The following is a 21277-nucleotide window of genomic DNA, read 5'->3' as shown; positions in this document are numbered from 1 at the left end:
TCAACGGTGGTGGAAAAACGTCTATGAATAGGTATTGCCGCTCTTCCTTTGTCGTCCTAGGAGAAAGAAAACCGGGAGACGGGCCAAGGAGGATGATACGGAAACCGGGAACGAAGATCCAATGGGCCCAGTGGACCGCCCAATATTCCCATCAGGACCGGCGAGGAGAACTGATCGATCAGTACCGGATGGAGGAAAAGATGCTGAACTGTGCCATCTATTGGAAGAAGATGAGGAAACATCCCAGATCTTGCGAGTCCCATCAGTGAAACCGAATGGCCATCGCAAGAGGGGGGCTTGTGGGATGTATTTACCCATGCATCCGAGCCATACCTCAAAACTGTGCAGTACTGTTGTGTACTGTTGGGTACTGTAGTAATAGGTCGGAAGTTCGTGGGTATGCTTGGGTCAAGGGAAGGTTTTTTTAGTAGCGGGATCACCCAGGCGTCTTGTGGGATGTATTTACCCATGCATCCGAGCCATACCTCAAAACTGTGCAGTACTGACATGGAAAACATCATGATGGCCAGAGCTTCCCAGAAAATGCACAGGGAAATGCATGAAGAATAGGCTGCCACTCATTTTTGCCGATGTTATGGGCACAGAAGGAAACTGCCTAAAACCACCATTGGACTACCCACACAGTAGTCTGAAACCATTGGGAATGGCAATGCTGATTGCCAAATGCAACCTAGAATTGTGGGGAATTCATTTTCTTAAATCCCAAAATTGGGTGCAGTACCAGTGCTCACCACTATCCAAAAGCCGGCGTTTTAAAACCACTCTGTTTCCCTGAAGGCAAGTCAAAATGCCTATTTTCAAACATTGCAATATGTGCAAAATATTTACTGAACACCAGCGGACATTTGGCAGAATGGAGTTTTGTGTGCCTACAAAATCTGGGAAATGAAGATCATAAGACAAGGTTTATAACAAGACTGGCTGCGCTGTGGATTTCAGCAGTTTAAGTTGCACTGGATTGAAAGACACTAAAAAAAAAAAAAAAAATCTAAATGTTTAAATTGACTGAGTGACCTACTTTTGAGTGTCACATAGGTTGCAATTGTTTAAATGTCATAGTTTTGCACTTAGAATCAGCATTCTAGCTGCATGTGTAAAATTGCAAGTTAATTTAAAAAGCAACAAATAACATGACAGTAGCTGAAAATCTGGCTTAAGGAACTTGATTCTGCCTGGCAACTACCCCCATCAGCAGTGAAACTTGAGTCACCACTGTGTTCCCAGGCCAACCTTCCTTTTGCTGCCCCCACTAAGGATATGCCATCTATCTGATAATTGAATTGCCTGGGCTCTGCAGGAGAGTGAACAAAGCCCTCTTCACTCAGGCAAAGGTTTTTATTACCGCAGTCGTAAAATGTAGCTTCCTCTTGGCAAGAGCTGGGAGGGGCACTGCCTGTGAGAGCAAGCTGGCTTGGCAGAAACTGGAAAGACTGGTTTCTATACCATGTGACCTGGGAAACCACACCCCTTTGGAGCCAGAACATAACTTTAAAAAGATGAATAACTCATAGAGCGGACATGTGAAAATTTTATAAATGATACCATAATTCTTGTGATTTTTCTGCCCACATTTTAAGAGGTTTTTCGACCCGGTGGCGTGTTCAGGGGGGTTTTAGCGGAAAAGTGGATATTACTCTAAATGTATGCATGTTAAAAATCTGAAACTTCATCAGTTAATGTCCCTACTCCCTGCACACATGTATGTAAAGTTGGGTCAATGTCAGAAATTGCAAAATCAGTTAAAAAGTGAAATATGTGCCATTTCTGAATGCAAGCTCCCAGGAAGAGCAGAGTTTGAACAGGGTATACCTCCTGTAATGCATGATGGGTGCATATGATTTTAAAACAATATGTACCTCTGCAAATATGTATTTGTTTCAAATCTAGATTTGTGTGTAAGTTGACAGGAGGAGTGGACTTTCTGCAGGCTGTAAAATGACATCACTCTGACTCACAGTTCATTCCCCAATCAAATGATAAATGGAAGTTTGACCAATTAGAAGCTGAGAGAGAGGTAGGGTCAGTGATGCTAGAACACACCCACATTCTAAACACATAAAAGCAGACAGACAGGACAGATAGGGACTTTCCAAATCCATCTGCAGCGGGACGCTCTGCCGGAAAAATCCAGACTTTACCCCCATCAAACCTCCAGAGAGCCAAACTAGAGACTTCAATCTATCCAGAACTAGAGACCAGACCAGAGGGAGAAAGCAGTGCTGTACCCAGAGAGAAAGCAGTGCTGTGCCCAGAGAGAGACCCGAGCCCAGTCCAAAACCCTGACCAGATCCATGGCGAGGCTCATTTCACTCAAGAATATAGTGTGAGTACCTGGAAAACTGTGCAGAACCAATCTCTTAGTTAAAATAATATAATTCAATCCTATTTTAATCTAAGTAGAACTGTCTCCTAACTGTCACCTGTCACTTGTAAAGCTGTCACCTGTGATTTGCTAGTTGCAAGCTGCACTTGTCATTTTGAGCTTTTGAAATTTGCAAACCCAAAAACGACCTTTATTAAATCGCTCATATCTCCGCGACCGTTTGGGCTAGAGACTTGCAGTAACTTTCCTCTGATAGCTTAGAATCGTAGCTTTGAATCGCACCAAGAACCGCATTCCTACCCCTTATAGTTTTACCGCAATCGCGGAACACGCATCCGCGAATTTTACCGCGATTTGCAATTTCTTCACATGTAAAAACTGCTGCTGCTTGCCTTCCATTTGCCAGAAATTCGTTTAACCTGTTAACTATCCCTGCATCATTGCTAGTGTGAGCCTGGACTAATATTAACTAGATACCACTCACCGTGAACCTCTGAAAGGGAATTAACAGCATTTCCAGCATATTTCTCATCCATTGCTAACACATATAAAAGCATTTGGGCCTGTGTTTTCAAAACTCCTATCTGTTTTCTGTAAGCTTGGGGGGGATTGAACTGATTACATTGATTGCATTTCTGAGAACTGTGTGCTTCCTTCCATTTCCTTGCATTGCATCAAGGGGGGGAGGGGATTGCCAGAGAAAAGTGATTACCTTGTTTGTTGAAATCATATTGAGTATTTTCTGTATTGCATTTTCATTCAACATTACATCCATTTGAACTCTATAAAGCATTTTCTACCACATTATACTTCTGTACCTATTTACCAGTGTGCTACCTTATCCATTTCATCTCAACTCCTTAGTGATTATAAGAAGTGTGCTAGTGCCAGATTCTCCGTTGTTGATCTTTATCATATCAGATTAAGTGTGCTATTCAATTATTAATTTATTATAAAGCGTGATATATATATATCTATTTTAAATTATCAAATAAACCTTTTAAACTTGCAAAACAGAACTACTTCTTGGCTCAGTGGGGTCAGGGGGATTCCAAGAGAGGGGTGTTATATAGGGGTAGTCATCCAGAACGCATGAACTGGACCTAAAGATATATCAATAAGGGTTTTCATTCAGTATTATAGACTAGGCGTTGACTTAGCTGTAGTGTTGAATTGAATCCCCTTACAGTCTTTAAGGTTGTCCGGGACAATACCTGTTTCAAAGGATGAGTTAATGAATGCTGTAATGAATGGGGCTCGGTCCTGGGCGGAGTCCTTAATGATGGGAGCTGGGCACGGGTCACCTTGGCAGTTGGATGGTTTCATCCTGAGGATGATGTTTTCTACTTCGGTGACAGTGAGCGGTGCGAAGGTGAAAGGTTTGATGTTGGCAGAGTTGGAGAGGGTGGGCCTAGTAGGGGAGAATGAGCGGTTGTCACGCCTCAGGAAGTCATGCTTTTCTTTTATTTTAGATTGGAGCATAGAGATTTTGTTTAGGAGGGCTGCTTGAATGTTAGCACACCATTTGCTGTCTTTCGTGCAAGTGTCTGGTGGGGAGACTGGGGTTTCGAGCTCTTTTAGGACTCTAAAGAGTTCCTTGGAATTAGAGTCGGCTTGCATGATACGATTATTAAGCGATTCTTTTTTAGCAATGATGATGGCGTCTTTATAAGTGAGGGAGGCGAGGAGGAAGCCGTCTTTATGCTCATCAGATGGGTGGCTTTTCCAACGGTTTTCCGCGCAGCGTTTGGCTTTGCGGAGGATTCTTAGCTGTGGAGTGAACCATGAGTTGAGATGTGCTCGTGGTTTAGCCTTCCTAGGTTTGATTGGTGCTATAGTGTCAATAGCCGTGAGCATCGTTTGGTTGTAGATGTCTGCTAGGGAGGTGGGATCAGAGCAGGCGTTGGTCACCGCATTGAGAGGGGAGTAACAGTGGGAGGAGTTGTTCTCTTGTTATATTTTTTTTATTGCGGGTGGGGAGGGCTGGGGCTATGGGTGTTGGGGCTCGCGGGGTAGCTTCAATGTTAAATGTTATGATGTGATGGTCAGACCATAAGCATGGGGAGTTATTGAGGACCTGGATGTTGCATTTGGAACCGGCTAACCAATCGATGGTCCTGCCTTTGATATGGGTCGGTTCTTGTATGTACAAGGTGAGGCCAAGGTCAGTAAGAGCATACTCCAGATCAGTTGCTACAGGATCCTTAGGGTCGCCGCGACCTAGATTGAAGTCACCTAAGATTATTGTTTGGGAGTTGTTTTTTGTTTTGTCAAGAAGAAGAGTGGACATTTCACTGACAAAGGTGGGTGCCGGCCCTGGGGGCCTGTAGATAAGGTGAAGGGTTGCCGTTTGGTTAGGTGTTAGTAGTAATTTGATTGTCAGCAGTTCAGCTGATTCAAGTTTGGAGTCGGATACCACTCTTAGGTCAAGGGAGTTTTTGTGGATGAATACCACGCCGCCACCTCTAGTATGGGCAGAGGAGCGGTCACAGCGTGTGATGCCATAGTCAGACGGTAAGGCCAAGGATAGAGAAGGGCCAGAGGCGGCATGTAGCCAGGTTTCGGATATGGCAATGAAGTCAAGGTCGGCAGTGGTGATAAGGTCGGCTATGTCAAGAGCGTGTGCTGTGAGAGATCTAGCATTGATGAGGGGACCCTTGAACACAGGCAATTTAACCCCTGTGGTCTTAGTTTTGCAAGTGGCGGTGGGCGAAGGCGGGCTGGGTGGTGTGCGTGGGGCTTGCTTAATGGTGTTGGTGCGGGAAGGACGAATGCGTAATCTGGTGCCTAGTCTCTTGTTCCTGAGAGTGAGGGGGCAAGGTTGGTTAGGAGTTGGTTTTGTGGCAAAGTGTTTGAGCCAGAGAGCTGGGTCATTAAGGTATTGGTTAATCTGGTTGCAGGGGTGGTGAGCGTCAACGGTAGTTGCTGAAGGACTCGTTGAGGGTGTCAAAGTCATGGTGGGTGATGCTGGGTCACGTAGGTAAGGGCAGGCCAGGTTATTAACCTCAAAGGTAGGAGTGGTCGACTTGGGTGGTTGAGTGAATAGGGCAAGGTGTGTGGCTAGGAGGTAGTGCAATAGAAGGCGCACGCTGATGCGCATGATGATGGTGGTGCTGGCTGCCAGAATAGGTTCCCTATGAGCTTGTTGACAGGGACAAAATATGGTCTCCTTGAGTGGGACTGGTGAGATAATGGAAGGGAGTGAGGATGCTATGGTATGGCTGGAAGCCTGGGCACCTAGATAGGGATAACCCAATGGCTGGAATGCATAGGTCAGGGCAGCCCTAGATTAGCGTAATCACAGGCTGTCGCCCAGGGCAGTGGTAAACCTAGATTAGACGTGACCCAAGTCAGGCACGGCACAATACAATTTGAAGCGCCCTTAAGGCACAACACTGTTGAAGTGGTCAGTGGGCTACCATAGGGTACATTACAATTGAGATGGTCTGTAAGCGACCATAAGGCACAACACAATTGAAGTGGTCTGTGAGCGACCTTAAGGCACAACACAATTGAAATGGTCTGTAAGCGACCATAAGGCACAACACAATTGAAATGGTCTGCAAGCGACCTTAAGGCACAACACAATTGAAATGGTCTGTAAGCGACCATAAGGCACAACACAATGAAATGGTCTGTAAGCGACCTTAAGGCACAACACAATTGGCATGGTCTGTAAGCGACCATGAGGCACAATACAGTTAAAGGTGGTCTACTAGTGACCATAAGGCACAAAATACTTATGATATGCTAAGGTACGAGAGTTTCAAGGGTGGCCTGAAACACATTCAAATAGTAGTGGCTCAGAGTAAATGCCTACAGAAGTGTCCCCGGTACTGGCATGCGTGATTATACTCCTTGATATGACGGTTCACGTAGTAAATGGAGTACAGATATAAGCCGACTGAGGGGGAGTCGTATCATTGCAATGTAAGTAATTGAAACAAGGACAGGGGCAACGTACTTACAGTAGGTTCTCCTTGTATGAATGGAGATATTTGGATACATGGTTCCGATAGCTTGCCTCGGACTTTGCGGAAGGCGGTCGGGGAAGTTTAAATTGAGCAGGGGGGGTGGCCACGCCGCGCTCCCATGCGTGAAACAGGTGCAGGAACAGGCCTTTGTGTGGCCTTCGTGCTGGCCACCGGCGATTCCGCCTACCGGCGGATGAATGCAGTTTTACACTGCTTCAAGCGAGGATTAGCCTTGCTTTCGTGCCACGCGGCGCCCGGCATGCGGGAGTCAGGCACCTTTGAGGACAGGGTCAGGCAGGCCTTCTATGATGCCGGCGATGGTGCTGCAATGCACTCCATGTGCGTGGAGCAGCTTCAGAGATGGGAGGGGGGGCTCCTGCCCTCTACCCTCGGCGAGGATGGATGGAATGGGGGCACAGGCGCAGGAACAGGCCTTTGTGTGGCCTTCGTGCTGGCCACTGGCGGTTTTACACTGCTTCAAGCGAGGATCAGCCTCGCTTTCGTGCCGCGCGGCACCCGGCATGCGGGAGTCAGGCACCTTTGAGGACAGGGTCAGGGAGGCCCTTCTATGATGCCGGCGATGGTGCTGCAATGCACTCCATGTGCGTGGAGCAGCTTCAGGGATGGGAGGGGGGGCTCCTGCCCTCTACCCTCGGCGAGGATGGATGGAATGTGTTGGGATTTCTCCCAGCAGTGGGATGCTCCATGCAGCACCATCAGTGGATAGCATGCAGTGTGTAGATAAGAGAGGATGGTCTCATTTCTATGAGCTGCATCATCTCATACAACTATATTAATTTATTTAAGGACCTTTGTAGAGTGGATCACAGCTTGCATTGTTGCAAGGCAGGGAGAGTAAGAAGATATGACAGAGGAGACTGGAGCAAGGAACAATCCAATCTACGCTTGAAAGAGTAGAATTGTTTTAGACGGTTCCTGAATGGTAACATGGCCTGTGCTTGGCGGATGTGTATGGGTAGGGCCGGTCTTGAGAATCTTCTGTCCGCTGCCACTGTGTCTGGGTGGGGCAAACATTAGTAGCAGCTCATCCATGGAATGGTAGTCACTGGTAGGGGTAATACTGGATCCTTATTTGAACTTATGCAGGAGCACAGCGGTTAAGGGATTTGAAAGTTAGGCATAGTGCATAATGATCCTATTTGACCATGCTGCCTGGATCCCTTTGTCTGTTAAGATTATACTACAGTAATTGAGTTTTTGCTACTTGACACTATGCATATTCTGCAGAATTAATTAAACAAGAGTGTGGAAGCCCCTCTATTGAGAACGAACATGGGTCAAATACCCTGTTCTATGGAATGTCTTCCGCTCAGGAGGAACTACAACCACGTTTTAGCTCACTGCACCCTTCACAGAGGAGAAATATCCAGAGGGCAGCCCAGCACCGAAATGCCAGCCAATTCTCCTCTGAACAAGAGTATGTACAGCAACCCCAGACACGTGTTTCGGCCTTGATGGGCCTCCTCAGTGAGGTGAAGCTCAGCCTCTCTAAGGCACAGTAATCATGGGGTTCACGTCTGGATTTCCTTGGGTTACTTAGGGTGAAACTCCAAGTTTTACAAGTTAAACAAGAGTGTGGGAGCTCTACTGGCAACAAATGGCAAATTGTGTGAGCACCTGGGTATATGATTTCAGTGCCTGGCAAAAGCCTTCCTAAAAGGCTCAAAACTGTTGGCTTTGCCAAAGTTTGGTTGTAACAGGAATTCAATGCAAAGAATAAATGGGAGGAGACACGTATTAATTAAAAATCTGTGGATTAAGACACACTACATAAAGACATTTTCATCATATCAGGCACTGATTTACATTTACAATTATGCCATTTCCTTTCACAAGACTGTTTTGAAACAACAATAACAGTCCAGAAAAAGTCAACAGTTTGATGTAACTGCAAAATAGTGCTGGCTTAAAGAGATCCCAGGAGGGTGTGTTTTGTGTGGAGAGGCAGTGCAGAGGGTGAGATTGCTGGAAGGGTTCATAATGGCCATGGTATTTGTGTAGTTCAAAACTTAACAACATCCACTGGCTGTGTTCGCCTCACACCCCCTCCGCTATCTGTACTCTATGTCAATAGTTTTGGCTTTACGGGTGGTGCGAAAGCCAAAATGGAAATTGCTTATACAGTATCAGAATGGGTAATAATCACATTAAATCAACATACAGGTGCAATATCTCTAGTGATAAAGTTCTGACCTTTGCACATTTGGTCTATCACTCTACTGGCACCCCATGTATATCCAAGAAGATAGTTCCTTATTATCATATAAATAATAGCATGTGATCAACAAATTTAAATATGCAGATTCTCCCTCACTACCGGTGGATATGAATGTGAGGGCACTCCTTTTCAGTTCTAGATTCAAAGCTGTCTTTTACCTCTGTTTGGACTCCGAGGAAGTACTTATTGACTTTTATTAAGTAAATACCCCAAAACTGTGACTCTTAACCTTTGCAAGGGTTGCTCTCACACTGGAGTTTTTCTCACCGTGTTTCGCTGGCATTGCATCAAAAGACTGTATAGTGAATGTGCTCCATCACAGAATGGAGAACGACAATAAAACTACTCAACACCCAGAGATCACCTGAAACCAACTAACCACCCACTTCTCTCCTACACACCCTGACACCTCACACATACTGCACACGCCCAAAGGGCTAGTGAAACAACCCACCAAAGAAGTCCCAAACCGCACACCCCTGTCTTATAATAATACAAACCCAATACCGGCAAACAACTCAGACACTGGATGGCACCCTTATGGACACAACAATCCAGTACACAAAACAAAGAACACCCAGAAAGCTCACACGCACAGATGCCAGTTCCTCCTGGTTCTGCACGCATCAACAGATGAGTACAAATTCTATCCTATCCCACTCTCCCCCACTAACCAACCCCACCCACTTTTCTTACAGAACCCCCTGGAGACCATGCAAATGGAAGTGGAGCACGGTATAAATCAACAAAATCTAACATAACATCAAGGCCATTAAACCCCCAAATTAAGGTGTGTTCTGCTACAATAAAATGTTAGAGAACAATCTAGCCTCAAAGACCCTTAAGCTGTTTTCCACGCAATGCCCCAGGACGGTGGCGGAGCTAGCCACCGGAGCCCTCCTAATTTGAGGAAGTTGCAGGCTGAAGGCAGCACTCTGTCATGACGATCTGATTGCTGAGGGGCACCTGGGTAAGATCCTGTCAAATCTCTCAGTGTTTAGGTTTAAAAAGGCAGCAGCAACAAACTTCCTGTGGCAGAGGGAAGAAGCCTGCTCCGCCGATAGCAATGTACCCATCACAATGCAGCCAAACACTTGGCCTCTCTGGTCTGCTTTTAGATGGCCGAAACCTTCTGAGGATTAGCATATCTTTGTGAAACTAAATATCCTCTGGTTTTTGGGGTTTACAATGGATTTCATGGCCAAAGGAAGGTCCAACAACGTCGAGTCTAACAATGTTTTGTAAATAATGTTAATAACTTCCAGTAACTGTTCATCCTGTATATTCAGTATTTGTTTCTGCCTTGCTTCTTTTCAAGGTGTGATAGATAATCAGCCTCCTGGTCGCAACGGAAGGGGGAGAGGGTTGACAACCCAATGGGTTAATGCACCTACTGCAGTAATCGATGTGTAACCTGCAGGTCACAGGATGTGTCCTGCTATAATGAGATTTTAGTTAGAGAGCAGGAAAGCCTCAAAGACCTTTATGCTGATTGTGACCCAATCCTGGGCCATAAACGTGATGTTCACCCAGAATAGGTGCAATGGGAATAGCTGGATGTGTGCAGAACACTCAAATTACAGCAAACACACACACTGCTTCTGGAAAGATGTACACAATGTGCAGTAGCATTCAAACTCGTTTGATTTAATGGGAATCGAGTAAACCTGTTTGGTTGCGGGGTTTATCCCCCACGTGGAAACGCCTCATAGTGCAATGCATGGAAAAGCCGGGTGTGCAGAAATTCGGAAAAGCCTTGTTTTGCAGATTTCCATCATGTTTGCATACATCAGAATGAAGCTGAAAATCTTTAAGAGCCATGATTGACATATGTGTTATATGATATGATGTGATATGATATGATATGGCATTTCATGTAGATGTGCTTTCCATAGATGGGATAAAAAGATGGTCACCTTTGCTGCTCATCAATTACCAATAAAAATGGGGAATTAAAGCATGAACTGTCACAAAGGATAGCAGTAAGGCCAGGTTGTAAAATAGTGCTTCAGTCCATATTCTTCCCTCTTCTAGGCGCTGTATTTAGAAGTGTTGTTATGGCCACACCATGATTCTCAAAGTATGGCTATCAGAATGATGCAGGGCTGACTCAGCCAAAGCAAGGATTCCTAGAGTTGACTGCAGATTGCACACAATTCTCTGAGGAGAGTGCCTAACTCTCTCAACTATCCGATTATTAAGGCATGTCATTAGGTCCTATACTGCATGGCTTCTGCCATTTGCACTGGCTATTGGTACCAAAATAGTGGAGTGTGGTTTTTAGAAAACTTGCAGTCTGAGAGCAAGTAGGCTGTTGTTAAAATGGTGATGCCAGGCACATAGGCAAGCTCGTCTGCATATGGAGAAACGTGTGATGTGTGTGTTGCAGGTTGAGCTCTAGGGGCGGCCCAGTTGCTTCCTGTAGGTCGGAGTCTAGAGACATAATGCCAGTCTGCATGAGTGCGATCAGAGTAGGCTGGCAGTTGGCGTATTAGTGTGTGGTGTGAATGACAAGGAGAGGGTTTTGGCTGTGAGTGGATGCTTGCCTTACAGTAATTGTCACGAGATGTTGGGATGGAAATGAGTCTATCCCACCCCCCTAGGCGCTTTCTAGTAAGGCAAATCCCATATGAAATCATGTAGGGTACAAGGGCAGAGAGAACTGGTCTTTGAAACCCGGCTCGGATATAATATAGCGTGAATGATACATGCATAACCCTAGTATGCGCATAGAAAGAAACACCATTTTGTAATTATGGCGGATGCATAGTCTTGCATGGCTGCAGTGCACAACTCTTAGCTCCATGAAAGGGCTCAACAAGGCCCAGATCATAGGACAGGATGGGTCCGCATTACCAGTTCTCCTGGATGCAGCCTCTTGTCCTTCCATTGTTGCGATTACTTAGTATCACGGGGAAGAATGCACCCTGCAAGGCCGTGAGACAACACCAGGCTCCTCGCAGTGCCCATTCATCACAGCCAAGCTGCCAGCAGGCCTCACCCCCACCCAGCCTAGCCAGAGACATGGCCCACACCACTGAACTGATCCCCACACACCTGCACTCTAAAAAAGTGAACAACCCCAGCTAAAATGTTAAACCTACAGGCCATAAAAGATCTAAGCATGAGCAACTGTTTCACCTCGTCACATAAATACATACTTTATAGTGCAAGGTACAGGGAGGGATAATGTATAGATCAAAATGAGGGTGGAAGCCTTGGGTGCGAGAGGAGCGCTATCAACACAGCACAGAATGTGTGGGGCAGTGTGACTGTATTTCTTCCTTCCCCCTGGCACCAGCCCCGAGCCTCCCAGCTGCAGGCCATAGTGAGGTAGTGGTAGGCTTAGCATATAATAATCACTGTTTTTACAGTGCAACCTATGAGAGACCTGACCTTCACTCTGCTGAAAGATGAGCACAGCTGACCCACGTGGGAACTGACATATGGCAGAGAAGGGAACCAATTGTAGCCTGGCATCCCATATGGAGCGGGCCCATGTATATAGTGCCACCAATCAAAAAGGCCCGATTTGACAGTATACCTGTGATGTGTTTGCCCTTTTTAAACCATTGATTGAACTAACTGGGGTCAGAACATTCTCGAGCAGCAGAGTCTTTTGCTGATATTTTGTATTACGTAAGATTAAACCTTGTTATCCTTGCAAGCTATCTCCTGGCCTATTTCCCTAGAGGGTTGTATTTAGTCTGGCGTGAGCATTAACAGGGACTTGCCATCAGAGATTTGTAATATCTGCCGAAGCTTTGATCTGACTTTTGCCAGTTGTCGAGACTGGTTGTTTGAACCCACGACCAATGCTTCATTTATTTGGTTTTTACCATCATCAATGCACCTAAAGGGAAACTAACTGAATACTCCACTCCCACCACAGTGTGTCACTAGATGTGAATTGTACAGTTTCCATTGTGTTTGCTACCTCAGGTGCTGTCCATTCTGTACCTGCTGTCGCTGCACTGCCGAGCTGCATGAGTCCAGAGATGAGGGCCAAGCAGAGGGAGCTTTATGGAGCTGGTTATTGCGTTACTGAAATCCAGCAAAGGGTGGTCACCCTCAGAATTTCCCTCACAGGGTCTGTCCTCTACAAGCACACCCATAGAAGATGAGATTGAAGTATGGGGGTTGTGTAAGTGCTGCCCAGTCCTTTATACTGTAGCAGGTAAGGTGGTATGGGTTTTTGCACTCAGAGTTTTGGGACGTTTTTGCTATATTTCTAGATTTTAAAAAATCCAAAAAGAACTTAACTGAAGTCATGGTGGTAGAGTATCGTACACATACAGTGAGAAGTGGGGGGTGCCAGACATTGCAACCAGCCATTCTTAGGAAGTTACACTCACAATTATTTAGGCCAAAATGTTATGCTATTTTCAACGGTTTCATGTCATTTCGCTGACCCCCTTTTTTCTGACGGGTGTTTTGCCATGGGAGTTTTGCCCAAAAAGTTCATGGACATTTTTTTTTCATTATTTTTGGGGGGCTTTCTCCCCAAACCCCCCTTAATTATTTGTTTTATTTCCCTTCCCCCAACCCTTTATTTACCCTTTCCTCGCCCCCAAAACATTTTGATGGACATTTTCGGCAAAACTCCTTCGGCAAAACACCCGTCAGAAAAACAGGTGTCGGCAAAAGGACGCAATACCATGTTCAACATATTTTCTATAGCTGTTGCTGCAATAACACTCTCTTTAGGTTGGGCTCCACTCAGAGTCTGAGCGAAACAATAGATAAGCTTCTGCAACAAGACGACGCGAGGACTGCGATGCAGCTAATGGGAATCCTTTTGCTGAATCACTTGATGAAGGTCCTTAAAGGTGCAATCTACCATGCTCACCAGGCTCTGGGCTGGCTGTGCAGGACTGCAAGGTCAGCTACAGTATATTTTGGATAAAAAATATATTTTATTGAGTGTTGATTTATTTTATTATAGCCATGCCTCACACTGTGTCCTTGCGCTTCCCCCCCCCCAATGTTTGTGCATCGTGTTGGGTCAGAAGCAGGACACCGTTGATTTCTTACCATAGCCATGCCTTATTCCGACTCCATAGACCATGCCCTATGAAATGCAACCACAATAAAGAAAAGTGGTGTGGCCCAAAGGAATAGGGTGACCAGACGTCCCGGTTTTCCCAGGACAGTCCGGGGAAATCACCCTCCATCCCGGGGTCCCGGAAGTTTTTTTCATTTTAGAAACCCCGTCCGGGGTTTTGCATGGTTGGGTGGCTACGGTAATTAAAATTGTAATTTTCTTTCACACCACTTTCAGAATTTTGAAGTTGGAGGATTGGCTCGAAACCCCAACCTTTCAGGTACAAGGCACAACTCTTACTGATTGTGCCACAGAGATATTCTGTGAAATGAGTGTACAGCATGTTATATCAATTAGAGCAAAGGCCTGTTTTGAATGAACATGCCAAGATTCACAGACAAAACTGCTCAAATCAGATCATACACAGTTTATAGAAAGGAGAAGTGTTGGAAATATGATTGGGTGGTGGTTGTGGGGGCGTGTTGGGGAAGGCGGGAATCGGTGGGCTGCGATGGGGTAGTCCCTCTTTTATGTTGTTGGTCGTCCCGGTTTTTTCGTTTTGGAAATCTGATCACCCTACAAAGGAAGGTCTGGATGGAGATGGGGAAGACTTCGAGGATGTCCTGTTCACGGACAAAACTACCACCACGCTAGAACAGTGCGCCAGAATGGCCTTCAAGTGGATAGGACACCTTGCAAGAAAGACTGCCTTCTAGATGGCATCTCTCGGGCCAAGCTTGGTCCAGGTAGCTTGATTTGTTTTGAGGTTAAAATGGACACAGCCAGTAAGGTGTGCTGTGTTATGGGGGAACATCGACAGTGGTCTGGGGGTGTCGGAAGCTAGGTATGGGGAGGGACAGGAGGACCACAGGTTCTGCCTTTGCATCTGCAATAATTTTATTTTATTTTTTTTTCTTAAAATGCTGGTCCCCTTCACACCTTGAATGCAGAAAGTCATAGCTGGCGGTCCTCATAAGGACGGAAAGGCCTTCCATGCTGTCTGATCCATCAAAAATGACTTGCTTGCCACACTGCTCATGCTGCTCAAAGCTGACCAAACACCTGAACAATATGTGCACCAAAACGACTGGGCAGTGCTTATATATATATATTAATAATCGCTTTCTCGTCCTCCGCTGAAATGTTTTTTCAGGGTATAACCAGGAAGCAGTGAACCTCATCCCTGCTTCCTCTGAGCCAATCAGTGTGGCGTGCACCATGTTGTATGCGGGGTATCAAACTCACAAATGGTGGGCATTGGAGGCGCTAAAGGGCTTGTGATGGGGGCAAAGAACAGGTGTGACCTCGGGGGGTTTGAGTGAGAAGAGGACGAGGCTAAGTGCTCCTGGTGTTGGGCATGCCGGCTCTGGTGCTGCTGCCGCTCAATCACCATCCTCCCGATGCGCCCCAATAAAACCAAACTCAAAGTTAGGAGCGCACATTATGGAATAGCAACTCTGAAAAGGGTGGCAGTCTATGATGCAAAAGGACTGGTGATGGGGCAAGGAACCATTGGGACATGTGTGGATGCAGGTGGGGAGAAGGTGGGCCAATTTTCATGCCACTGGGCATGGTAAGGTCACCATCATGAGGCTCCTCAAATAATTCAAGTTCAGAGGTGTGAGCAGGCACCCTCCCCCACTCCAACTCTCCACCGGAATATCCAACGTGTCACTGAGTCAGTTCACTCTATGACCAAAATGGCGCAAAAGCCTCCTGTGACCCAATGCTCAATGAATACCGTCTGCATACTGAGTCCTAGGCCATGGCTTTGGTCCACTTTGCTCTGGTCCTTCTTGCAGATCTCAGCCCTCTAAAATGTGGGGTCAATCCAGGGATTGGGGGGGCGTACTACTCTAGGGTGCAGTGTAGCGCCCCCTTCTCTAGATTCAGGCCACCAAACTGTGAGGCTCCTGTAAAGCAAATGAAACATACTTTAAGCATAAGAGACAGCCAGAGATGTACAGTAGAGAGGGGCAGAGACATGAAAACAGAGCCATAGAGAGATATTTATAAAGATATATACAGAGTGGGAGAAGTAGAGATACAGGTAGGGGGAATATGATTATTGGTTAGTTGGGTGGGGGGTCTTGTTCAGTGAGCCAGACAGTGCAGGGATCCATTGCAAACACTATGCTTAAAAAGCCGGCTGGATCATTGGGTTTGGATGGCATCATGGAATTACTGGGATAAAAGAAACTTGGAGATTGACCAGACCAAAGCATTGTGAATGACTCCCTGAGCTGCAGGCAGGCCACTGGGTGAAGGAAGTACAAAGAATGGCTTGCATTGGCAGTGTTTAGGGGTGGCCCGAGGTGCCCCAGCATTGGGGATGCAGGCAGACACTGGTATCACTCCCATTATTGATCAAGATTTATACCCGTTTTTTGAGGGGGGGGGTGGAGGCTCTGCCACAATAGTAGGGAACTCCTTTACCAGGAAGTCCTTATGGACCTGCCATAGACATTGGGGATTGATAGTGGCAGTGTCCTGGTTTCCTCACCAAGTCCTGTGGCTTGGATCACCAGAGCAATACTGGTAGTTATGGCCCGGTTTCTGAAGAGCCTGATTGGTTGCTCCACACCTATTAAATAATATAATGCTGAATGATCCACCATTGGACCAGCTTCTTCCTTCCTTCTAGGCCACTTAAATCCAAGAACTGTAATTTATTATGGACTTTAAATTATAAGGCTGAAACCTTCTCTCTCCACACTTTACCCTCAGTAAAAATTTGCTGAAGTATAACATGTATTAAACAGGCGCCCATGCCTTTGCTTTAAGATGCATGGCAGGCAATGGCTACCCTTGGTTGCCTCTGTTAGTGTGGCAATGCGTCCCGGATCTGCAAGGGGCCCCTTGGCATTGCACAGGATTACTGCTCAATTGTGCCAAATGTGGCATTGGATAACAATGCAATGGCAGGTTATTAATTCAATGGGAAGCCACTTACCAGTGATTTACGGTAATTGAGGCAGTAAAAGTCACTGAAGACAGTGTATTGGTAGACACACTCTGCTTCCTGGAGCTCGGCCATCCCTCCATCCCCGTAACGAGGAGGACACATTGAAATGTATGGGCCCCTTGGGCCCTGTCTGCATTCGCTCATCTGGCAGAGACTAGACAGCAGGGTCCACAATCAACAAGTCACATTCTGGCATCCATCCCCACCAGCACGGTGGGCACCGGAGCAGAGTGACAGAGGGGTGTGCAGCACGCAGGGCGGAGTGTGCGTGTGGTATGGAATGGCTGCAGTGGGTTAGTGCAGTGAAGAGTATGCTGGGAGGAAGTGCTGTGCAGCAGACGCAGCTGGATGGTGAAGTGCAGTGGGTGCAGAGTGTTAGTGAGATAGGGTGAATGCAGAGGGAGTCAGAGGGATGAGGGTGCATTGCAGATGATGCAGAGACTGTGTGGTAAAATAAATGCAGAGAGATGGTGCAATATAGTAGATGTATTGGTATTGTATGAGTAGTTGTAGAGTGCAGACTAAGGCCAAAAGGCATCCAGGTGCTCAGGAGCGGACAGTTGGGAGACCGTCGAAAGGGACAGCCAGATTTAGAAAAGCTACGTTTAAAAACAAATTCACAAACGAAAAGGGTCGGTAATTTCTCGAAGAGTGCATGGAAGGCAATTCTGCAGTGTGGGGGCAGTGACCGAGAAAGAGCGGCCTCCTGCCCGTGCTCTGCAGCCTCTCAGACTTCTCAATGAAATTCGTGGCGATGAACGGAGAGGTCTAGAGGGCTTAAAAAGGTTCGGCTGGGATTGAGGAAAGTTGGCACTACAGTTATAGATTGCACGATGCATAACACAGAGTATCTTGAAATTGATCCGACTTTTCACCGGGAGCCCATGGTGCTGTTGTAACAGGCCGTGAGAGGGAGAGAGTCTCGTGACCCCCAGTCGAGCTGCAAAATTTGCCAAAATCTGCGTTCATTGGATCAAAAGAGAAGGTTGGCCAAGGTGAATTCCATTAGAGTAGTCCAGACATCCCATAATGGATGAAAGAAGTCATTACTTTTACACAGAGCTCAGCCGAGAAGAAAGGCAGGATCTTCTTCAGAATTTTCAATTTAGAAAAGCCTGCCTGGCAAACGGCAGAGATTTGGGCTTCTCTAGATCCTGATGATAGAAGTTTAACGCCCAAGCTCTTGACTGATTTTCTAGGAGTAGGATATGGTCATAGAGAGTCTGTCCAGTAGTCAGCATTAATTCTGTACTAGAATTGGGGGAACCAACCATGAAGATCTCAGCTTTGCCCCCATTCCACTTTAACCAATTCCTGGCCATCCAGTCACCAATCGCAAGATAGTGAATTTTGTTATTTAGATGGAGGATCAGCTGTGGGTGAGTCTACATGGAAAGGGACCCGAGTATCATCTACATAGGAGTAAAAATGCACCACATGTGCAGAGTGATAGTGTGATGAAATAGATTCAGAGGGATTCTGTTATGATATATGTTATGGGCAAGACAGATGGTGCAGAGAGATGATGATGATGATGATGCAGACGATGCAGATAGATGGTGTGCTAAAATAAATTCAAAGAGTTGGCGCAATACAGTGGATGCAGAGTGAAAGCGTGATATAAAAGATGCAGAGATATTATGCAGGACAGAGGGTGCAGAGAGATCCCTGTACATTATGGAGGAATCAGGGAGAAGGTGCAGCACAACAAATGCAGAGAGATGGTGCAGACAGTGGATCCAGAGCAACAGTGCTACACAGAGGATGCAAAGTGAGGGTGTTGCATGGCGGATGCAGAGTGATTGCATAATGAAGAGGATGGCGCAGATGGATGTAGCAGCACAGACAATGCAGTGGGTGATCGTTTATTACAGTGGCTGCAGAGGGATAGTGCAATACAGCAGATGATGAGTGATAGTGCAGCACAGAAGATGCAGAGTGATAGTGCTGCACCGAGGATGCAGAGTGATAACATAATGAAGCAGACATAGCTGAGGGATGCAGCAGCACAGACAATGCAGTGAATGCAGAGGGATAGTGCAATACAGCAGATGATGAGTGATGGTGCAGCAACGAGCATGGGAGTGATAGCATAATGAAGCAGACAGAGCATAGAGATAGAGCAGCACAGACAGTGCAGAGGGGTGATTGATTATTACAGTGAATGTAGAGGGATAGTGCAATAAAGCAGATGATGAGTGATGGTGCAGCACAGAAGCTGTAGAGAGATAGTGCTGCACCGAGGATGCAGAGTGATAAGAGAGATACAGCAGCACAGAAAATGCAGAGGGGGGATTGTTCATTACAGTGAACGCAGAGGGATAGTGCAATACAGCAGAGGACGAGTGATTGTGCTGCACAGAAGATGCAGAGTGATAGTGCTGCACCAAGGATGCAGAGTGACAACATAGTGAAGCAGACAGAGCTGAGGGATGCAGCAGCACAGCCAAAGCAGATGGGTGATTGTTCATTACAGTGAATGCAGAGAGATAGTGCAATACAGCAGATGACGAGCGATGGTGCAGCAGAGAGGATGAAGAGTGATAGTGCCATTCACAGGGACATAGCAGGGGGAAGCGGTGGCACAGACAATGTAGACGGATGGGTGTACCTCCAGAGATTGCAAACTGAGGATGAAGAGTGATGATGCTGAAGAAAGGACGCAGGATTTTAGTTCCCACTGGAGGATGCAGAGTGCTTGGTGTAGGACAGTGGATCCAGGGTGAAGATGCTGCCCACAAGTCGCAGAGTGATGACGTAGAGGCATGCAGTAGCACAGTCAATGCAGCTGGATAATTGTGCATTACAGAAGATGCAGAACCATGGTGCAATGCAGCAGATGAGGAGTGATGCTGCAGCACAGAGGATGTTGAGTGATAGTGTAAGGGAGTTATTGCAGAGAGAGAATTGTGCATTGCAGTCAATTCAGAGCAGTAGTAAAGGCTACAGAGTTGAGCTCTGATTGGAGGATGTGGAGTGTTGTTGTAGGACCGAGAATGCAGAGTGATAGTGTACTGAACATATATCCCTGGCATTGTCAAGATAACTGCAAGTCAACCTCGGGATGATAGCTCAGGGGTAACGTCCTCACCTTGGAAGGAAGACGACGCAGAGCAGCACAGGTTTGATCCTGAGTCCGCGCTTAGAAACCTCTGGGTATTATGCGTGTTATAAATAACCTATCATATCACAACCTTCATACAACGTAACTAATACCCGATCTCCCTCCTTAGAACAAAGTGATGACATGTGATAACCCCGGCCTTAAGGGCCCTTCCTTTCCTCCCCATCAATCATTGCATCACCCAAAAAGGTCTACCCAACAAAAGGCCCACTGACCTCAAAGTGAGCAGAAGCAGATCCCAAAAATGCACCCTAGGTCACCACCACAGGTAACTTGCCAACAACCCCAAGGTTTAAGAGAAACCTCCATGGAGGCTGTTGCCGGATCCAGAATCCGCACTAAGCTGCCCTTCAACTTCAGAGCCAAATCCACAGCAGATCAAAGGAAAACTCAATCCTTGGCTGTCAAATCAGACCTCACCTGGAGTAGACTGGCTTCAAAGGCTCTGGAGCCCAAATAGTAGATGGCTAGGAGAGTCGCAGTCTTCGTGCCAGCTCTGATAGTGAACCCACTCTGCGGTGGTGAGGGGGGGGGCATTACAGGCGTTCAGGGTTGGGGAACCTTTGGATGTACAGATGCACTGACCTGGCATCATCTGGGACCTTTGTGAGGTCGTGACCTTACTGTTATTAGGGATGTGTGATTAGTTAAGAGCGGCATTGCCTTGCCTCATTTCCCCCACCATGCACCTTGATGTGGTTATCCTGTAATTTGGCACGTTATAAACATCAAAAATGAAATAGTGCAGCGCAGTGGATGCAGAGGTATAGTGGAGTGCAACAGAGGGATAGAGATGGTGCAGTTCAGAAGAGGCAGAAGTGCAGTGGGATGTAGCGTGATGTGCACTACAGTGAAGGCAGGGGGTGGGTGGTAAAGAAGATGCTTTGTGTTAGTGCAGGGGTGGGGACGTAGCAGAAGATGGAGCATGTTGTGCAGTACAGTGGGTTGCAAAGTGGTGGTGAAGTACAGTGGATGCAGAGGGATTCTGCAGTAAAGTGCCGCCGAGGGTTGGTGCAGCACAGACAATCCGCACTGATGCAACAGTGAAGCAGAAGGATGGTGTGCTGCAGTGGATGCAGAGTGATTGTGCGGTACAGGTGTGCAGAGTGATGGCGCAGTACAGCAGATAGAGGCCGATTCTGTAGCTGTGCAGAGAAAGCAGAGTGCTAGTGCAGGGCAGAAGGTTCAGAGTAATGTGTGGGAGCGAGGGGCCATTAGGCCCCTTGCCTCCTCTACTTCTCAGTACAAAACTCGGACCAAGTGCCTCCAGTAGTGGGTTCCCCCTTGCCCTTATGCGATGTTAACTTTGGTTGACTTTCACGTAGATGGTACCACTGAGCAGGACACGGGGCATCCATTTTTGTACCCCTTTCGACTCCATCTTGGTGACTAGGCCTCACCGCAATAGTACAAAACCGCTTCTCTTCCCTTTTCTCGCAGCAGCACGGCCAGGCGCACAGGGCACAGGGCCCCCACCCTCGTTCTCACTCTGACTGGAAAACTTTGCGGGTCCATTCTCATGCTGACGCCGGAGATGCTTGCAACACATAATAAATGTAACACATCACTCTTCCTCTGAGATCACTG

The sequence above is a fragment of the Ambystoma mexicanum genome, chromosome 9 (assembly GCF_040938575.1).
Source record: "Ambystoma mexicanum isolate Mex_15411 chromosome 9, UKY_AmexF1_1, whole genome shotgun sequence".
NCBI lineage: Eukaryota > Metazoa > Chordata > Amphibia > Caudata > Ambystomatidae > Ambystoma > Ambystoma mexicanum.
This window is presented reverse-complemented; position numbering follows the sequence as displayed.